Raw genomic sequence first — 21504 nt, 5'->3', positions numbered from 1 at the left:
ATTCTTTCTGGCTCCCTGCCTGATTATATAGATGCTGCTGGAACCTTCTCAATTCTCAGGCTGCAGATCTGGTTACCTTCCAACAGCCTGAAAGGAAGGCATCTGGCAGAGAATGTCACCCCTGCAAGATTTCTTCCCAGTGCTTTGCAAAGTCACTGGTCACCTGGCTCCTCGCTCATCTCCTTTCTGGCCAGTGGCCAGTCGAGATGAGCCCTTATTATGGTCCTGGAACTATCTCCAGTGTCAGTGAAGAGACTTGTCACTCAGGTTTTAAACATCTTTATTTAATAGAGAAGGTGTCATTTTAATGATTCTAAGGAATTGGTACATAAAATACAGGGTATTTACTTCAGTTTAAATTTCATATACACAACAGCTATTTTTACTAAACTAAAATATTTGTATAAGTAAGTGTGTCACAAATGCACAGACATACACTAAAATTATTTTTAGGGGGGAAGATGCAAAAGTCTAGGCTAAAATCCAACTTTTAAATGGAAGAATTCTGATTTTCTATTGCTCCAAAAGGTATCTATCTATCTATCTATCTATCTATCTATCTATCTATCTATCTATCTATCTATCTATCTATCTATCTATCTATCTATCTATCTATTATCTGCCTTGTCTGTCTGTCCACCTACCTATGTACCTACCTCCCTACCTCCCTACCTACCTTCCTGCCCACCTGCCCACTCACCTGCAGTGCTTAGAAGCGAAGCCAGGACCTCACACACACTACAAGAACTCCTTACCATTAAGCTACTTTCACACTCCAACATCCATTCTCTGTTGTTCCCTCTTGTGGTTTTAATGGCTGACTGGGCCCGGCGAGGGGGACCTCCCTGAGGGCCTCATCTAGCTATGATGAGACAGGCAGGATTGTGGAGTCATTTGAAAGGAACTGGAAAGTTCAAGTTATAGGGACTAGCACAGACTGTGCTCACCCGTGTCTCTTCCATTTGCCCCAGTGTCACTTCTGCACAGTTGTTTCCAGGCAGCTGGACTTGTGTGCTCCAAAGGCACATGTGCTGAGTGACAGAACCAGATAGAAGCTGTATCACTTTTCAAGCCCATCTTGTGTGTGTGTGTGTGTGTGTGTGTGTGATTGTGCGTGCACGCATATGCACGCACACACATGAGCATGCATGTGCGCTAGTACTAAGGCTTGAACTCAGTATCTCTTACTGTCATTCAAATTTTCTTGCTCAATTTCTTCTTGTTGAAATGGAGTCTTGAAGTTTTTTCTGCCTGGCTGATCTTGACTCATGATTCTTCTATTCTCAACCTTCCAAGTAGCATGAGCCACAAAAACCCAGTTCATAAATGCCATCTTTTGATGGGGGGGCACAGGGGTTTTGGAATAGACTCAATGTATTATAGCAATCAATTCCAAAAAATGCAATCTGACATAGGAAGTTTAATGCAGTTCTGCTGAATTAGTAAATAATTTATACTATATATAGTAATACCTATTGATGAGTATGCAAATATTAAATTCAGAGCTCTGGTAAGAATAAACTGTCCAGTATTGTATATGTAAGCCATTTAGAATGGTAACTGACAGATAGTGTTTATACAAATGTTTATATAAATATACCCTATAGTTAAGAACAGCTAGAAAAGTTTAATTATACTTTTAGCTGGTAGAGATTGTAGTATTAATTACTCTATTCAATTTTCTTTCTTTTTCTCTTCTTCCTTCCTTCCTTCCCACCCTCTCTCCCTCCCTCCTTCCCTCTCTTCTCTCCCTCCTCCTCCCTCCTCCTCTCTCTCTTTCTTCTCTCTCTCTCTCTCATCAGTTGTGGGGCTTGAACTTTGGGCCTGGGTGCTGTCCCTGAGCTCTTCAGTTCAAGGTGAGAACTCTACCACTTTAGCCACAGTGCCACTTCTGGTTTTCTGGTGGTTAATTGGAGATGAGAGTCTCACAGAGGGCTGGGAAGGTGGCTCAGTGGTAGAGCACTTGCCTTGCATCCATGAGGCCCTGGGTTCGATTCCTCAGCACCACATAAGCAAAAAGAAAAAAGCCGGAAGTGGCGCTGTGGCTCAAGTGGTATAGTGCTAGCCTTGAGCTGAAGAGCTGAGGGACAGCGCCCAGGCCCAGAGTTCAGGCCCCACAACAGGACCCCCCCCCCAAAAAAAAAAAGAGTCTCACAGACTTTCCTGCCCAGGCTGGATTTGAACCGTGATCCTCAGATCTCATCCTCCTGAGTAGCTAGGATTACATGCTTGAGCTACCACTTCCAGGCTCGTTCTTTCTTTCTTTATTCTTTTCCCTTTTCTTTTTTTTCTTTTCTTTTCCTTCCTTCCTTCCTTCCTTTCCTTCTTTTCTTGTTTTTCTTTCTTTCTTGAGCTGAGGATTGAAATCAGGGCCTGGCACTTGCTAGGTAAATGCTCTTTTATTGAGCTAAGTCCCAAATCTCTCTCTCCCTCTCCCTCGCTCCCTCTCCCTTTCTCTCACCTCTCCTCCTCCTCCTCCTCCTCTTCCTCCTCCTCCTCCTTTCATGGTTCTGGAGTTTGAACTCAAGACCTCATGCTTGTTAGGCCAGTATTCTACCATTTCTTTTCTTTAGTTATTTTCCTGGGATGGTCCTCAGATCACAATCTACCTATGGCCTCTCACAAAGGTGGGATTATAGGCACATACCATCATGCCCAGGTTGAAATGGGGCCTTCATAATTTTTTTTATCTTTGGCTAGCCTGGAACTTTGGTCTTCCCAAACTTCATCCTGGAGTTGACTGGAATTGAGAGACTTTTCAAAGTAAATGGTAAGAGATGTGCAGGTTGTATGGAAATACTAGAGATTGGAGCATCTGCAGATTTTGTGATCCACAGGGTCCTGGATCACGAGAGACATCTATACATATATTCATACCACTCTGAGCTTTTTGCCTTTGTATCTCATATTTTATTAATTTATTATTTATTATATTATTTTATTATTTGTTTGGTTCTCTAAGTATTCCTTTTTAGGAATATGCGCTCTATTTTAATTATGACTATTTTTTTGGAGAACAGGTATTCAAAGTTTTCTTCCCTCTATATAGTCTATTTCTTCTAAGCTTCTGGTTTCTATTTATGAATTTGGTACTATCTTTCATGTTAGATACTTTCCCTAAATTCGGATGATCTTTCACTATTGGCTCTTAAATGTGCCAAATTTAGCACAACAAAATAAATAATTTTTGCAGGGCTGGGAAGGTGGCTCAGTGGTAGAGCACTTGCCTTGCATGCATGAGGCCCTGGGTTCGATTCCTCAGCATCACATAAGCAAAAAGAAAAAAGCCGGAAGTGGCGCTGTGGCTCAAATGGTAGAGTACTAGCCTTGAGCTGAAGAGCTGAGGGACAGTGCCCAGGCCCAGAGTTCAGGCCTCACGACTAGACCAAAAAAAAAAAGAATAAATAAATAATTTTTGGTATGTGTCTGTGCAATATTTGTGATCCACTTACATAAATAATTTATATTTTAGTAAAAATGATGGTTTATCTGAAATTCAGAATCTGAAACACAGGCAAATGGCATGTGTTATAGGTAGGAACCCTCAGAGTGAGATCTACCATGCTGCTCTGTGGTATGTGTGTGTAAGAGAGAGAGACAGACAGAGAGAGACAGAGACAGAGAGAGGAAGAGAGACTCAGACTTGATAAATGCAAGTTTACTAACAGGTTGGTCCAGTTTTGTTAAGAAACTTAACATAGACTCTTTAAGTCTTTGCTCTTTGATGGACCGGAGCAGAGGACTCGAAATTCCCCATATTGCTGAGTACAATTCTGGCTGCAGTGTTCTAGGAGGCAAGGGGCGGAAGAAGACCCAGCAGCTCAATGTCACCATCTTAATCTTAATTCTCATTGTCTCTTCAGTTCCAGCACAGTAGCCCTAAACTTCCGTTATGTTAGTTAAACATGGCTGCAAATTATCCACACACAGCCACATACACATCTAGTTGGGGATGGAGCTTCATTCTCCTGCCCCTGAGACTGAGCAGGATTTAGTGACTTCAGTGACTTTTTTTTCCTTCTTCTTCTTCTTATAGAAATAATGTTCATCATAGCTTCCAAGCCTGGATAATAAGAAACGTGATCACTTCTGCCTGCATCTCTTGGAATAGTCTTCCTGGAAACCCTGAGTCATCACATAGGACCTAGAACATCATAGGAGGGCTTGTGTTGGAGCTCTGGGCCGAAGTCCCCGCTGAGGCCAGCCTTCCTGCTCTCCTTCCTACAGTGGTTGAATGTGTGTGTGCTTCTGCAAACTGGCTGCACACTGCCTGCTGACTATTCGAAGCGACCTCGATGCCACGGGAACAGGATTGTGCAGCCATTCTATGTTCAAATTCACAACCCTACCATCAAGAGTTTTGATAAAATGGGGATAAAATGGTCACCAAGTTTTGAGACCGTTTGTTAGATGGTTTGTTGACTGCGTCTGGCACCTCTATTCCAGAGCTCTTCTTCTTTTCCCCTTTAGAGAGCCTGCTCCCAATCTTTCACCGGCTTTTCAGGGGCGCTGTGTTGGGTGGGGGGCCAGCTGCTGCGCTTACGGGCTGACCAGGGATCCTCGGGGGTTCCAGTCCCACCGGCTTTCAGGAGCACCTGGCCAGCAAGCTCCACGTCCTGAGAAATCCTACACTATCTTGTCCTGGCGTAGGAGTCGGCTTTCTCCGACTTGTTAAGCCAGTTATCACCTGGCACACGTTTCTCGAAGCTGCCTACCCTCTGTTACATGAAATCGAAGCAATCGCGTCGCATGGACGCTCCTAGACCTTCTCTCGTGGCTCTTGACCGGGCGGTGGCCTCCAGCGTGGGCCGGAGACTCCACACGGGCAGGCGCGTCTGCAGCCCCCACCCCATCACTCCCAGGTGCTAAGACCTAGCAGTTTTACAGGTACCCAGAGGAAGAGGGGCGCTGCTCCCAGATCCCGTTCCCCCCCCCCCAAAGGGTGGCAGCCAGAAGGGAGCTGCGGGACGGCTGCAAAGTTTGGGGGGCCAGGAGGTGCCGATTTCCCTCGCTGCTTTTCCCGCCGGGGAGCTCGGCCAGAGCTCCGGGGGAGGAGGCTGGGGGTCAGCGCGGAGCCTGGCCAGGCCCGGAGCGCCTCCGATCGAGGGGCTCCGCCCTCAGACGGTGTGGACACCCGAGACCCGAGGGCCTCCCGCCCGCGCGGTGCGATCCGGGCCCGGGCGCGGGGCGTCGGGGCGCCGGGGCGCCCGGACTGGCTTCTCCCCGCGCTTTCCGTCGCAGCGCCCGGCGGGAACCAGGTGCGAGCGCGGAGCCCGGGAGGACTTTCCGGTCGGTCCCGTGGGCCGAGGGACAACCAGGAACTCGGGCTCAGTCTCCACCCCGCAGGGGGGCGGGCCCGCCCGGGATAAGTTCGGCCGAGGTGGGATCTCCGCAGCCGCTGAGGACGACCGCAGTCCCGACTCTGCACGAAGAGGTAAGGGGGACCCCACGAACCGAGCCCGGCCGGGGCGTGGCCCTTCGGGATGCCCGGGAAGGGGCGTCTGCCGCCGGCCCGCGGGCGCCGCCCGGGACTTCGCGGGGTGGAGCCGCGCCGCGCGCCGCGCGCTCCGGGGGGAAGAGCAGGCGCCGCGGCCTCGGCGGCGGGCACCGCCCGGGACAGCGGGCACTCGGGCGCCCGGCCCTTAGTCTTGGTTTCTGCGCTGGGATGAATACTCCCTAGAGCCAAGGCACCTAACGCGTCTTGGTTTTCACACATTAAAAACAAAAGCTTCCTCTTTCTTGCCTTTTATTAAAAAACTAATCTGATCCAAGTATGAACATAGAATAATGAAACCTTTTAAGGAGGGAAGGGTAAGAAAGAATCGGAGAGGGGTGAATTTGATAAAAATACATTATGTGCATATATGGAAATCCACTGTGAAGGGAGACACAGAGACAGAAAGACAGACAGACAGACAGACAGACAGACAGACAGACAGACAGACAGAGACAGAGATTTTTTTTTCCTAGTCTCTGACTTTCTCCTCCTGTATCTGTGGCCTGGGCACGGGGCCTGGCACACACAGGAGAGTTATAAATTATTATGACTTCCATGATGTGGGGCTGGCCAGGGTGGCACAATCCCTCTTTCCTCTTGGCTTTGAACAGCTGGGGCTTGGAGATCAAAGCAGATGGCTTTTGAACAGTTTGCCAACTTCCGTCCAGTGCTCTTTGGAGCAGTGTGTGTCGGTCCTGTCCTGAGTGACTCACAGATTTTATGAAAACTGGGCATCTGCTCTCTCCGTTGACAGAAGAATGGGTGTGGTGCCTGTCTCCAAATTATCTGTCCCATGGCTCATCAATTCTGGGACATCCCAGCCCTCTTACACTGCAAGTAACCAACTCTATTATTTGCTGGCTTTAAACCACAATCCTTCAGATCCCAACCTCTCTAGTAGCTAGGATTACAGAAGTGAACCACCACACCCACTCACCTTCTTTTTCCATTTGCTTTTTCAACACTCTATGCCTCTGAGAATTCACTGGCAAGGAAAAAGGTAGGGCCTGGCTATTTATAGAGTTCAAGGCCAGCCCAGACAGGAAAGCCCAGGAGTCTCCGTCTCCAAAATAACTTGCAAAATTCCAGCCCAAAAAGTGACTCGAGTGGTAGAGCACCTCAGTTCAAACCCCAGTGCAGGGGGGGGGCGGGTGAAGGGGACTGGAATGAGAAAAATGATAAACATAGCCATTGGAGAGTGACTGACTTCCCACAGCCCTGATCTGCCCCAAGCCAAATCAGACCAGATTTCTTTTTATTTGGGGTTAGTACACAAACCTACATACCTACCAACCCTTCCCCCCCACCCACACACACCTATTGGATTAAGGAAGGACATCTTTGGATTTCTACCCAGACACACTTGCATTTGGTTAGGGACAATTTTTCCTCTGAAAGCAAATTACAGTAATCTGCACAACTGGACCACTCCATCCCTAAGCCCTTAAAAGGTAAGCCTTCTGGTCATCTCAGAGTCATGTCCTTGGCATGGTTTTGCTTTTGGTTGGTTGTGGGGCTTGAGCTCAGGGCCTGGGTGCTGTCCCTGAGCTCTTTAGTGTAAGGCTAGTGCCCTTCCACTTTGAGCCATAACACTACTTCTGGTTTTCTGGCAGTTAATTGGAGATAAGAATCTCATAGACTTTCCTGCCTGGGCTGGATTCAAACCATGATCCTTAGATCTCAGCCTCCTGAGTAGCTAGGATTACAGGCATGAGCCACTGGTGCCCAGCTTTTAAAAATTTTTATTTTTAATGTCACTCTATTTCCCAATCATGGTTATCTGCTTATCTGCTTATCGACTAAGCTTGCTTTTCTCCAAGGGAGATCAAGGTGTGGGGTAGGTTCTGGGGAAGGTGGGCAATGTGCCAGGGAGTACTTGACACTATACACAAGAGTAGGTTTTCCTTAGGTATCAATTTTACCCAAATATTTAAGGATCAAAAATATTCTTTTTTTTTTTTTTTTTTTTGGGTCCGGTCGTGGGGCCTGAACTCTGGGCCTGGGCGCTGTCCCTCAGCTCTTCAGCTCAAGGCTAGCGCTCTACCACTTGAGCCACAACACCACTTCCAGCTTTTTTTTTTCTTTTTGCTTATGTGGTGCTGAGGAATCGAACCCAGGGCCTCATGCATGCAAGGCAAGCACTCTACCACTGAGCCACCTTCCCAGCCCCAAAAATATTCTTACTATTAAAATCATTGAGCACTGGTGGCTCATTATAATCCTAGCTACTCAGGGGGCTGAGATCCAAGGATGATGGCTCAAAGTCAAATCAGTTGAGAAAGTCCATGAGACTTTTACCTCCAATTAACCAGGAGAAAAAAAAAAAAGCCAGAAGTGGAGTACTTCTGACTCATGATAGAACAGCAATCCTTGAATAAATAAGCCAAGCAAGAGCATGACACCATGAGTTCAAACCCCAGTACTGGAACTAAAAACAAAAAAACCCTCACCCTTAGGGTTAGTTTTCAACTGAAGTTTTAAGGCCACTTGTGGAACAGTTTGGTAAGAAACTGCAATGTCCTTCCTGGAGCAACTCTAAATAATTGTCATCATGTGCTCGTTTGTTCATTTAATCTTTGCTTCAATCTAAGATGTTTTGAGAACTTCTGTACAGAGGAGGAACCCTTGGCTCCACATCATGGTCCTTGTTCAAGATTAGACTAGTTGTGAACTGAGGCTTTAATCTAGCAGCAGATACCAAAGCCTGTGCTCTTGCTCTCTTCTCTCTGCCTTATGATTTCATCAATACTTGGTTCATAGTGTTTTAGGGTTTGGATTTTAAGTGTTCTAGCTTATTGGCTAAATTGTGAACCAACATTTTTTTCTTCCTCTCACACTTCTGCTTGTCAAGATGCCATGTCAGATGGGACTAAAAGAGCTAGAACTGTGTGTAGTAGAAATGGAAGGCTGGGGTGGGTATGGGCATTCATGTTAGTGTCCCTAACTTTTTAAGGTACTTGGCGTCTGGATGAGGGAATAAACTCACTCTTTGTGCTGTTGGGCATTGAGGAGGAGTGGGAAGTTTTGTATTGTTTTTCTTTTGGTTGTGGGGCTTGAACTCTGGGCCTGGGCACTTGTCCCTGAGAATTTTTGCTCAAGGCTAGTGCTCTACCACTTTGAGCCACAGTGCCACTTTCAATTTTCTGATGGTTAATTGGAGATAAGAGTCTCATAGCCAGGTGCCAGTGGGCTCACACCTGTAATCCTGATTACTCAGGAGGCTGAGATCTGAGGATTGTGGTTCAAAGCCAACCCCGGGTGGGAAAGTTAGTGAGAGTCTTATCTCCAATTAACCACCAGAAAACCGGAAGTGGCACTGTGGCTCAAGTGGTAGAGCACTTCCCTTGAGCTGAAGAGCTCAGGAACAGCACACAGGCCCAAAGTTCAAGACCAAAAAAAAAAAAGTCTCATGGATTACCTGCTCAGGCTGTCTTCAAACTGAGATCCTCAGATCTCAGCCTCCTGAGTAGCTAGGATTAGAGTCGTGAGCCACCAGAGCCTGACTAAGTAGTGGTTTTTGAATATTTTGCTCTGGCTGAATCTGAACAGGTGCCTTTGGAAGCCCATAGGATGGGTGGCCTTGGAATTGGCAAAAAACTCTTTCACCAGAAATATCTAGGCAGAGAGTTGGCAACCCTTTTCTGATGGAGCTGCAAAAGGTTTCTAAAGCCTTACTTCTCAGACTGCAAGAGGCATTGTTCCTCGGGAAGCATGTATGGTATGCAGATTCTCACCCCACTCTCTAAATTCTTTTTTTTTTCTTTTTTTGAGACAGAACCTCTGTGTTGCCTAAGTTAGCTTCAGACTCTTACCTCAGCCTCTTATGTGTCGGATTATAAGTTGTGTGTCATGGTAACTCCAGGTAACTCCCCAAAATTCTGATTCAGAATAACAGGTTGGCATCCAGCAGGTACATACTGAAGAACTGCCCAAGACTTAGGACCTTGCTTTGAGAAACTATGCTTCACAAACACTTAATATATGAGTGCTTGATAAATTAAATAAAGCAGTAAAACAATAGGACCTTGGAAGGTCTGTCACTAAGCTCCAAACTCTAGATGATATGGTAAACACTAAAATTCTATATAATGAGGTAAATACCAAAACCTTCTCATTCTCCAGAATATTTTTTTTATTTTTTGTCTTGTTGTTTTATTTTGCTTGCGCTGGGTTTTGAACTCAGATCTGTGTTCACTTGGCTTGCTGGATGTAGCACTTGAGCTCCATTATTTTGCTGATTAATGTGGAGATAAGAGTGTCACAGATTTTCCTGCTTGGGCTGGAATAAGCCTGGTATCTAGAAATGGTAGTTCTACTATCATGTTATACTAACCATATCTCTTTTATTATTTAACAATAGATTCTTTCTCCCTCAAAGTCAACTGAGTCTTAGAATAGTTAAGAACAATAGTTAAGAACCTCTAGAACAATATACCCAACACCTCTAGATTTTTAGCTCTAACTAAAGGTTTTCATTCACTGTGGTTTAATTAATGCAGTTAGGATTAGGATTTCTAAAGCCTGCTCCTGGTTTCATGACTAGAAAAGACACTTTTTGAATTTCACATAGTGTGGACTTCTACGTAGTGTCTTTTTGATGCTCTACAAGAACCTGATGCCTCATTGATTCTCACCCTTTTTAAGAGACTCTAAAAGAATGTGATTGACTCCATGGATCTCCTCTTGAGAAAAATAAACTCATACTTAACATTCTTTTATATAGTTTCAAGGGGCTAACAAACACCTTTCTCAGCCCAGTCAACTAGAAAGGACCTAGAGACTATACTAAGAATTACCCTGGGGCTGGGAATGTGGCTTAGTGGTGGAGTGCATAAAACCTTGGGTTTGATTCCTCAGTACCTCCTAAACAGAAAAGGCTGGAACTGGCTCAAGTGGTAGAGTGCTAGACTTGAAAGAAGCTCAGGGACAGTGCCCAGGCCCTGAGTTCAAACCTCAGGGCAAAAAAAAGAATTACCCTGAAATTTGACAATGTTTGTCAAAGGGTGAAAAACATTTCCTTTTATTCTAGGAATTTTAGTTCGAAGAGTTTATCATAAGGATATAGTTTGGCCTATGTGGGCAGAGACATGTACACAGGGTATATATTTTGCAATCTTATTTTAGTAGGAAAAGACTGGAAATAACCTGTCAGTAAATGACTGGCTAAATTATGAAACATCCATGCAATGCAGTCTTAGCAGATGTTAAATGGATAGGTTGCTAAGTATTGACATTGAATGATATTGAAATGTCTTTTTTAAAAAAGCAGAGTACCACTTTGCATGATATGCTACCATTTCTGTATATGAAAATGATGGAAGGGCTGGGAAAGTGGCTCAGTGGTAGAGTGCTTGCCTTGCATGCATGAGGCCTTGGGTTCGATTCCTCAGCACCACATAAGCAGAAAAAAAAGCCGGAAGTGGTGCTGTAGCTCAAGTGGTAAAGCGCTAGCCTTGAGCTGAAGAGCTGAGGGACAGTGCCCAGGCCCAGAGTTAAGGCCCACGACCGGACCCCCAAAAAAAAGAAAAAAAAAAAGAAAATGATGGAAGATGTATATATTCTTGAGTGTTTGCTAATGCATTAACTACTTTTGTGAACATATGCAAGAAAATTGTAGCAGATTGCCTCAGAAGAATATGAGTGAAAAGTCATACACAGATTTATATGTGTTTTCTGTACTAGTTGGTTTTTCTCTATTCATGTGTTATCTATCATTTTTAATAGATAAATTGCCTTCTGATTTTTGTGAAGTGGAAAAATAAAATAGAAATCAGAAATACATAGCTTTCTTTGCATACAAATAACCAACATGTTACCACGTTGAAAATTGAACTATACAACTTGTGGGTAGGGATGGGAGGGAAAAACTGGGAGAGAACAAAGGAAGGGGTGACAGTGTCCAAAAAGAAATGGACTCTTGGGGCTGGGAAGGTGGCTCAGTGGTAGAGCGCTTGCCTTGCATGCCTGAGGCCCTGGGTTCGATTCCTCAGCACCACCTAAGTAAAAAGAAAAAAGCCAGAAGTGGCGCTGTGGCTCAAGTGGTAGAGCACTAGCCTTGAGCTGAAGAGCTGAGGGACAGGGCCCAGGCCCAGAGTTCAGGCTTCACGACCGGACCCGCCCCCCCCCAAAAAAAAGAAATGGACTCTTTACCTGACTTAGGTAACTGTAACCTCTCTGTTCATTGCCTTTATAATAACAATAGAAAAATTTAAACATAAATAAAAATTAAAACCAAAGAAGGAAACAGCAACACCAAAAAGAATGAACATACTATTACACTTGGTTTTCAAAAGAGGTGAAGTAACCATCTTTTCCCCATGCATTTCCACTCATTTGGCTAGACATCAGATGATTCCAGAAAGAATGTCAGGTGTCTTGAACAGGATGGTGGGGAAAACCTTGTTTTTAAGTTGTCTGAAAGGTTTCATGTGAAGCAGAGAGAAAAAGTAGGTGAGCAAAGTTAGGTCTTGTGGTCTGGGTAGTGCTGGTGAGAAAAAAAAAATGTTCTTGCAGAAATATTCTGCCACAAACAACAAGAGGACTGACTTTGGCCTCAAAGCTTGGACCTCCCTTTTCCCGTGGACTATGTGTTAGTCTCTGTAGCTACTTCTCATGAGCCTGACCCACTGCCCAACGTCTGGCATGCTATTTTATTAAATTATTACTCCTATTAGTTGGGTGTGAATACTGTTGCCAATGTACAGATGAGGAAAAAAAGAAGTTGAATTTTTTGTTCTAGGTTGCATACTGTCAAGTGGTAGATTTGAACTTGGTAATCTAATTCTACTGTATAATGTATAATGAGTTCAAAGTGGGGGATCCAGCCAGGTGCTAGCAACTCACGCCTGTAATTTTTTAGCTACTTCGGAGACTAAGAGCACAAGCAGAAAAGTCAATGAGACTTTTATTTTCAATTGACCAGCAAAATGTCAGAAATAAAGCTATGACTTACATGGTAGAGCAGTAGCCTTGAGCAAAAGGATAAGGGAGTGCACCCTGACCTGTAGGTTAAGTCTAGTACTGGCACATGCATGCACATACACACAGATATGCACACAGACATACACAAAACGGAGGAGTCAGGGCTGGTAGATCAAGCTGACTATGGCAGCTGCATTCTTTATGAGGTCAAGAGGTTGTTTATGTCTCAACTTGTGCCCAAGATGAATTTGATGTTGACCTAGGTCATCATAAGTATGTAGTTGCTCCCAAGTGGTAACTGAAGGCAGAGAGCAGAGATTGAACCAAGATAACGTGTTGTATCTTGATTCTGGCGGTCAATCCCATGGACTCAGGAGTTGGACATGTCTCTAAAAGTGGGAGAGACTTGGAAGCATCGCTTGGTTGATAGAGCAAAAGTGTCAGGTACCAAGTTTGAGTCTCAGTCTTGTACCAAAGAAAAAGAAAAGGAATAAAGACAGGAAAGGCAGCTCAGTACCTTGGGAAGTGTCATAAGGGAGCTAGACTGGAGGTAACAGCTTCTGCCAAATGGACAAAGGTTTATTCATTATATAATGTAGCAAACACGAAAATTCAAGGATGAATCACACAAGAAACTGCATCCTTAGAGATAGAAACAAATAATTCAAAGATCACAAAACTGATCTGGAAACCGTGATGTTTCCCTATAGTCCCTACTACTCATGGTCCTGAGGCCAGAGGTCATTTGAGCCCAAAAGTTCCAGACCATTCTGAGAAAAATATAAGACACTCTGGCTTAAAAAAAAAAAAAATCACAGTGGGGAGTATGGGAAGGGATGGGAAGGGGAAACAAAGGAGGCAACAATGCTTGATAAGAAATGTACTCATTATCTTGCCCATGTAATTGTAACCCCTCTGTACAGTATTTTCACAATAAAAAAAAGAAATGTACTCGTTATCTTGCCTATGTAATTGTAACTCCTCTTTACGTATTTTCACAATAAAAAAATGAGAAAAAAAATCACAGAACTCAATAATAAGTGATTTGGTGTATGATGTACCAGCTTGCATGGAATTACAGGCGGTAACTACATTCTGGTCATCAGAGAGGGCTTTGTGGAAGGAGAGCCTTTAGCTTGAGGCTAGCATGGCAGAAAGAGGGTTTATGTGTACACAGACATGGGGTTGAGAGAACAAGGCTATGGCACATTGAAGTAGTGACATGTTGATTAGAGCAGAGTGGCCCCAGAGGGCAGAGCCTACAGAGTCCTTCATAGGCCTGTAGGCCTGTGGGAGGTGGGGCAGGTCTGGCTCATGCCAGGAAGAACTTCTTGCCTAGACTGTAAATCTCTAGTTTCTTTTACATCTCTTCTAGTGTCTGACACAATTGTACAATAAATTGTATAGCAAATGATTTGGATAAAATGGAAGTACTGGCAGGGTACCAGGAAGGAAATCAAGGCAAAAATTCAATTTTGGAGAAATTTGAATCCTTGCCCCAAGCCAGGCCAAGTCACCAACATTCATCTGGGACATAGTTTCCTTTTCTACTTGACTTAGACTGCATCAGGGCCTCCATGTGCACTCACCACTACTATAAGATTCTCCATGATCCCTACTGGATCTAATCACATGCTGGTCTCCTTCACTCAGCCTTGAGAAAATCTGAGGACTCAATGAAGGGATGATTTCCCATGGCTTGGACATTTTAGTTCAGGCTTGCCCTATGCAAGCCTTTGTCTCTCACTCTTCTCACTTCCATGTGGTGTCTTTGAGCTGCAGCCCAACTCCAGACTAAGAACTCTTTTTCTAAGTAAGTCTTACTATTTGTAGTCATAACTGAGGTTCGTTTCTGTGTGGAAAACTCCCTGTTGAAAACCTCCTATTGGTCGAAGCCTGAGTCAAAGGAAAACTTTTTAATTTCTCAGGGAACGCTGTCTTCATCTACTCTGCAACTCTGATACCTTATATCACATGCTGCTGTGTGTCTGGATTAGTTATCCACCTGCTGCTTCTCTTCCTGGGTTACATGCTCCTTGAGAGCAGTATCACATCCCCTCCAGCTTTGTTTCTCCCACAATGCTTAGTACACCACAGAAACAAAATAAATATTTGAGGAAGGAGTTTGATTGCCCAAGAGGGCCAGCTCATGAGATTCAGTGTGAGTAGGATACCCAGGGGACTTACTTAAACTTGATTAAATAAGTTCTCAGGGGCTCTACTCTACTAGCTTAAGCTCTGGAGTTGAGAACCCCACCCATCCCCAATCTGTATTCTAAATGCTTTCTAGGTGATGTTCCTGCACTTTGATACTCTGATACACTCCAGATACCATACATAGTATGATACAGTCCATAATAATGAGAAGTCATTATCTCTGGACACACCCTACCCACATCCAAGGCCATATGACAAGGAGAATTTAGCAGGCTGATGCTGTCTTTTTCTTTTTCCAGTCCTAGGGCTTGGACTCAGGGCCTAGGCACTGTCCCTGAGCTTCTTTTGCTCTCGAGCCACAGCACCACTTTTGGCTTTTTCTGTGTATGTGGTACTGAGGAACTGAACTCAGGGTTTCATGCATGCTAGGCAAGCACTCTACCAATAAGCCACATTCCCAGCTCCAGATGCTGTCTTTTTAATGTGGGAAAATTTCTTTCCCAGAAGAATCTTACTGGATTTGGCTTTATTTCTCACTGGTTAGAAGTGGGTCACCTAGTCACTCCTGAACCACTGACGACAATTGTAACGAGGATCACTTGGACTAGTTATTGTTGTTTTTTCCTTGGAATAAGTCTTAACTTCTTGATTTACCAAGACCAAACCTAAACAGAAAGAAGGTTTTCTCTCTCTCTCTCTCTCTCTCTCTCTCTCTCTCTCTCTCTCTCTCTCTCTCTCTCTCTCTCTCTTTCTCTCTCTCTCTCTTTCTCTCTCTCTCTCTCTCTCTCTCTCTCTCTCTCTCTCTCTCTCTCTCTCTCTCTCTCTCTCTCTCCTTCCATCCCTCTCTCCCTCCTTCTCTCTCTCTCTCTCTTTCTCTCTCTGTCATGGGGCTTGAACTCAGTGCCTGGGCACTGTCCCTGAGATCTTTCACTCAAGGGCATCTCTCAACCATTTTGAGCAACATCACCATTTCTTTCGGTTTTCTGGTGGTTTGTTGGAGATAAGACTCTCATGAACTTTCCTGCTTCAGCTGGCTTTGAACCATGATCCTCAGATCTTAGCCTCCTGAGTAGCTAGGATTACAGGCATAAGCACTGGCACCCAGCTGAAAAAATGTTCCCTTAATGAGGAAGGAGGGTATAATGGAGGTTGATGTTATGGCTAATTCCCAAAGAAATGCTGTGCAATAATCTTTATGATGCTAGCTACATGCCAGAATAAGCTAGCTGATGATATGGGTTAAATCTGAAGGGCAGAGTAGATACTGGAACTCTGTATGTGTTGTGAATTCTCTGCCTGCACCAACACTCACAGGCAGAAAGAAAATTTAAGTTGAAGTTCCACAGATACTATCAAGTAGATCAGATATATTAGGATTGGTGAATCTTTACAATAGATAGTTTCAGATAGTTGTACTGACAGTTTTGTTTCTGTTCTCCCTTCATTAATGTAACTTTCTCCTATTCCCATATAATTGATGTAAGATTATGAGCAGGCATCTGTACCTATGAAGTACCTAAATGGTGGTTTTTGCTGTTTCTGTTTTGGCATCAGTAGTTGGAATCTAGAATCTTTACTATAGAACCCAGATTAAGATACTTGGAAATGCATCAGAATTACCTACAGGACATTTAAAAACTCATACTGCTGGGACCTACCTGTAGGTCTGTGGTTGAGCCCCATAATTTGCAGATTGAAAAAACTCCCATCTGATGGCAATGCTGCTGGTCAGGGAACAACTATTCCAGAACACTGCTCGAGTTGAGTGAACTTTTAGATTGCGATACTGATCTGAATTTTGTTTAACTTTGTTTTTATTTTATTTATTTTTTATTTATTTTTTTGGTCAGTTGTGGGACTTGAACTCTGGGCCTCAGCTCTTCAGCTCAAGGCTAGTGCTCTACCACTTGAGCCACTTCTGGTTTTCTGGTGGAGATAAGAGTCTCATAGACTTTCCTGCCCAGGCTGGTTTTGAACCATGATCCTCAGATCTCCACCTTCTGAGTAGCTAGGATTACAGGCATGAGCCACCAATTTATTTTTTGCTAGTCCTGGGGCTAGAACTCTGGGCCAGGGCACTACCCCTGAGCTCCTTTTGTTCAAGGCTTAGCACTCTATCACTTGAGCCATATCTCCACTTCTGGATTTTTCTGTTACTATTTGGAGATAAGAGTTTCATGGACTTTCTTGCCCAGTCTGGCTTCGAACCCCAATCCTCAAATCTCAGTCTCCTGAGATCTAGTTAGGATTATAGGCATTAGCTATTGGTACCTGACTTTGTTTCTATTTTTTTGAGACAGAGTCTCATTATGTAGTAGTCCAGGCTGACTTCTGACTCCCAAGCATCCTGCCTCAACCTACTGGGATTACAAATTGTTCTACAATGCTAGGTTCCCAATTTTCTCTCATTTAATTCTAATCCTTTCCTAATAGTTCTGCTTTGGAGTGCTGTTGCTGTGTCTAAAAAAAGAAGAGGTTGTAGCGAGGTTTAGTTGGCTGGGAGGAGAACAAAATGACTCATACATTAAGCAAGTTAACTTCATTGGCCAGTTTTCTCAACTAAAAAAAATGAAAGGGGTGGGAAAAAAACTAATGGAAACAAAATGAATATTCTAGAAATGACAGAGAGATTTTAAAAATTATTATGGAGCCAGACAGGTGGCTCATGCCTGTAATCCTAGCTACTCAAGAAGCTGAGATCTGAGGATAGCAGTTCAAAGCCAGCGCAGGAGGAAAAGCCATGAAATTCTTATCTCCAATAAAACACTCAGAAAACCAGAAGTGGCGCTGTGGCTCAAGTGGTAGAATGCTTGCCTTGAGCTGAAGAGCTGAGGGACAAGACCCATGACTGGAAAAAAAATTATTATGGACATTTTCCAATACACATATAAGTGAGAGAATAGCAAAACAAACCCCAGTGTATCTATTCATTATCCAGCTTTAACAATTATCAATATAGATGTATGTATGTATGTATGTAAGTATGTATTTTTGTAGGTCATGGGGCTTGAACTCTGGGCCTGGGCGCTGTCCCTCAGCTCTTCAGCCCAAGGCCCCAGCTCTAGCACTTGAGCCACAGCCCACTTCTAGTGGTTTATTGCAGATAAGAGTCTCACGGACTTTCCTGCCAGATTGGCTTTGAACCTTGATCTCAGATCTCAGCCTCCTGAGTAGCTAGGATTACAGGCGTGAGCCACCTTCACCTGGCACTTACCAATATTTTACAACAACAAAAGAGAAGCCTTAAACTATTACGGTAATGACAGAGAGTACTGCAGGCGGTGGCTTGTGGCTCCCTCCTGGACAGCATCTCTTTGGCTCAGGCCCGTGGCGCCCGCAGGATGGGCATGTGTTGCGGCCTTTGTACCGCCAGGAAGCTCCGCAGGCACCGTTGGGACCAGCAGTGGCCTGATAAACAACACAAGAAAGCCCATGTGAGCACAGCCATGAAGGCCAACCCATCTGGGGGTGCTTCCCGTGTTGTGCTGAAGAATGTAGGAGTTGAAGCTGAGCAGCCAAACTCTGCCATCAGAAACTGTATGTAGTTGATCAAGAATGGCAAGAAAGGACTAGGAAGGTGGCTCAGTGGTAGAGCGCTTGCCTTGCATGCATGAAGCCCTGGGTTCAATTCCTCAGCGCCACATAAGCAAAAAGAAAAAAGCTGACAGTGGCACTGTGGCTCTCGCTAGCCTTGAGCTGAAGAGCTGAGGGACAGCACCCAGACCCAGAGTTCAGGCCCCACGACAGGACCCCCCCAAAAAAAGAATGGCAAGAAAATCACAGCTTTTGTGCCCAATGATGGCGGCTTGAATTTTACTGAAGAAAATGATGACGTTCTGGTTGCTGGATTTGGCCGAGAAGGTCATGCTGTGGGTGACATTCCTGCAGGGCTGCTTTAAGGTCATTAAAGTAGCCAATGTGTCTCTTTTGGCCCTGTACAAAGGCAAGAAGGAAAGACCAAGATCATTCATTTTAATGATAAGAAGGAAAGACCAAGATCATACATTTTAATGATAAAAACATAATAGTAATACATTTTCATAGTCCGAAAAAAAAAGAGAGGAATACAAACTAAAAGATGGATAGGCATGATTTTACGCTTTTTCTCTAAGTGTTTACTGTACAAAAATAAAAGGAGAAAAATTGACTTTAGATATAAAAAGTTTATTATTATAATATATTCATAATTTATATAAGTATGGTATTAAAACACCAACATCCTAAAATTGAGCAAGAAATACACACTGATAATTCACAAAGAAGAGAAAAGAAACATTCAGTGTTACTGCTAATTTTAAAAAGCAAATAATAGGTTTGATTTTACACCTAAACATTAAATTATAAATAACTCAAGCCAAGAAGCTAGCTTATAGTTGGCTGGGCTTTGCCTTCCTTGTGAATTTAGAGGACAACTGGAAATCTTCAAAATTATCATATGTTCAAAGAAGAGAACAAAAGAAGAGATCTACAAAGCTAATTATAAAGATTTACTCATGATGTAAAAAAAGAAAAAAAACCATAACCAATCACGGGCACATTTGGGTAACTTTAATACACCAATATGTCAGAAAAGTGTGAATTTTATAAAATGGTAAATATGGTGATTCAACAGATGAGGAAAAGTGAAGTGGAATAATAGAAAATAAAATTAATATACATATTGTGTCTACAACTGTGGCATAAGATGAACAAACAGAAAAAAATGTAGATGGTAGGTTTACATTGCTTTTCAAGAGTCCTCTTCTGTGTAAAACAGATTTAATGTTTATGAAATCAAATGAAAGGGAAAATAGCTAGCTGTCTTATGGTCTTCCAGTCTCTACAATTCTTTTCCATTTGTAGGCATGGGGAGATCTGTTGTTTCTAGCATTACAATTCTGCTTCTGCCTACAATCAGCAGAGCTTGGGAAATTAATTTACCCGTTACACAGGCAACTTAAATAAAAACAGCTGACAAGAAGAAGCGTCTGTGGTAAAGACAATGCTTAGTCCAGGAGCCATACCTCATTGCTATTCCATAAAATCCTGAGATTGCTAAAACAGAAAGAAAGCCAGATACTACATTTTCTAACATGTGCATATATTATCTTTAAAATTCAAAACAAAGTTTCTTTAAAAAGCAAATCAGAAGCCAGGCACCGGTGGCTCATGCCTGTAATCCTTGTTACTCAAGAGGCTGAGATCTAAGGATAGAGGTTCAAAGCCAGCCTGGGCAGGAAAAGCTGTGAAACTCTTCAATAAACCACTCAGAAAACCGGAAGTGGTGCTGTGGCTCAAGTGGTAGAGCATGCTCGCCTTTGAGCTGAAGAACTGAGGGACAGTGCCCAGGCCAAGTTCAAGCCCCATGACCGACAAAAAAAAAAAAAAAAAATTCAAACCAGCTGGGTGCTGATGGCTCGTACCTGTAATCCTAGACACTCAGGAGTCTGAGATCCTAGGAATACAGTTCAAAGCCAAACCAGGCAGAAAAGCTCATTAATTTTTTTTTTGGGGGGGGGGTAATGTGTGTGTGCCTATCTTAGGGCTTGAACACAGGGCTTGGGTACTGTCCCTGAGCTATTTTGCTTAAGGCTAAGACTCTTATCACTTGAACCACAGCACCACTTAATGGCTTTCTTAGTAATTAACTAGAGATGAGAGTCCATGAATTTTTCTACCTAGGCTGGCTTCAAATGATGATCCTCAGATCTCAGCCTCCTAAGTAACTAGGATTTACAAGTGTGAGCCACCAGCACTGAGCCCATAAGACTCTTATCTGTGATTAACCATCCATATATATATACACACCCATATATAAACATATACACACACACACACACACACACACACACACACACACACACACACACACACACACACACACACACACACACACACACACACACACACACACACACACACACACACACACACACACACCCATATATATCGCTCTACCACTTTGAGCCACAGCACCACTCCTGGTTTTCTGGGGGTTAATCGGAGATAAGAGTCTTGTGTACTTTCCTACTCGGGCTGGTTTATATAAATATATACGTAAATACACTGAATCTCCTGAATCTATTCTGCCATCGTAGTTTCTACCTCAACAGCTCTTGGCAGGTAGGGAGTAAGTAGGGCCAGTGATAAGCCCGTGTTGCAGCTCCTCATCTCAGGGCAGTAGAATGGAGTAGGTGTTTCTGGATGGATACCCACATCAGACAGCCATAACCTATCTCCTTGCTCATACAGGAACACACATGTGCGTGCGCGCACGTGCACCCACCCACACACACACACACACACACACACACACAATCCAACTTCATTTGGCTTTAAGTTAGTTCAGTTCCTCTCAGCTTTGGATGTGATCTCACATCTGTGCTGGTTGTTTGAGTTTTCTCACAAGATTTTCCTTTTCTTCCCCAAGCCTTGAGCATTAATTGGACAACAAATTGAAGGAGGCCTCATCAGAAATAGCAGCTTCCCTGTGTGAATCAAAAATACATTGTGGAACAATTTTAAATCTTCTAGTTCTGTGTGTGTGTGTGAGAGAGAGAGAGAGACAGAGACAGAGAGAGACAGAGACAAAGACAGACAGACAGACAGAAAGACAGAGGGGTGGGGGAGAGAGAGAGAGAGACAGAGACAGAGAGTTTCCTGTCAAAGTCAGCTTGAATTCTGGAAATATTTGGTAGCAGAAGCCTGCCCTGGTCCAAGAGAGGAGCAATGGCCCACAGAGTTGGAACTAGATTCCCCAGAGCTGTGCACCTGGGCCTCAGAAAAAAAGGAGACATTGAAGAGAAGAGTGTTTGCTGTCTGCTAACCTCCTATGTAAACCTGTGAGGACACCTAGGCTGCTTTTCCTGTTTGTCTGGAAAGAGCATGTTGTTCTCTCTTTGGCAAACAAGTAATATTGTGGCTCTCCAGCCAGAAAGAAAGGGATGGGC

General features: G+C 43.8%; 1 protein-coding gene across 1 annotated transcript in view; it reads left to right on the top strand.

The window, feature by feature from the left end:
• The first annotated feature begins 5329 nt into the window (after nt 1-5329).
• Nucleotides 5330-21504, top strand: part of Anxa4 (annexin A4) — a 68045-nt gene continuing 51870 nt past the window's right edge. The window contains exon 1 of the mRNA XM_070004471.1: nt 5330-5434. The gene's annotated coding sequence lies outside the window, so the exon portion shown is untranslated. The remainder of the gene's footprint in view (nt 5435-21504) is intronic.

The sequence above is a fragment of the Dipodomys merriami genome, unplaced genomic scaffold (assembly GCF_024711535.1).
Source record: "Dipodomys merriami isolate MVZ:Mamm:240054 unplaced genomic scaffold, mDipMer1.0.p SCAF_63, whole genome shotgun sequence".
Taxonomy (NCBI): Eukaryota; Metazoa; Chordata; class Mammalia; order Rodentia; family Heteromyidae; genus Dipodomys; species Dipodomys merriami.
The sequence above is the reverse complement of the archived record's forward strand: the minus strand, read 5'-3'. Positions and strand labels throughout refer to the sequence as shown.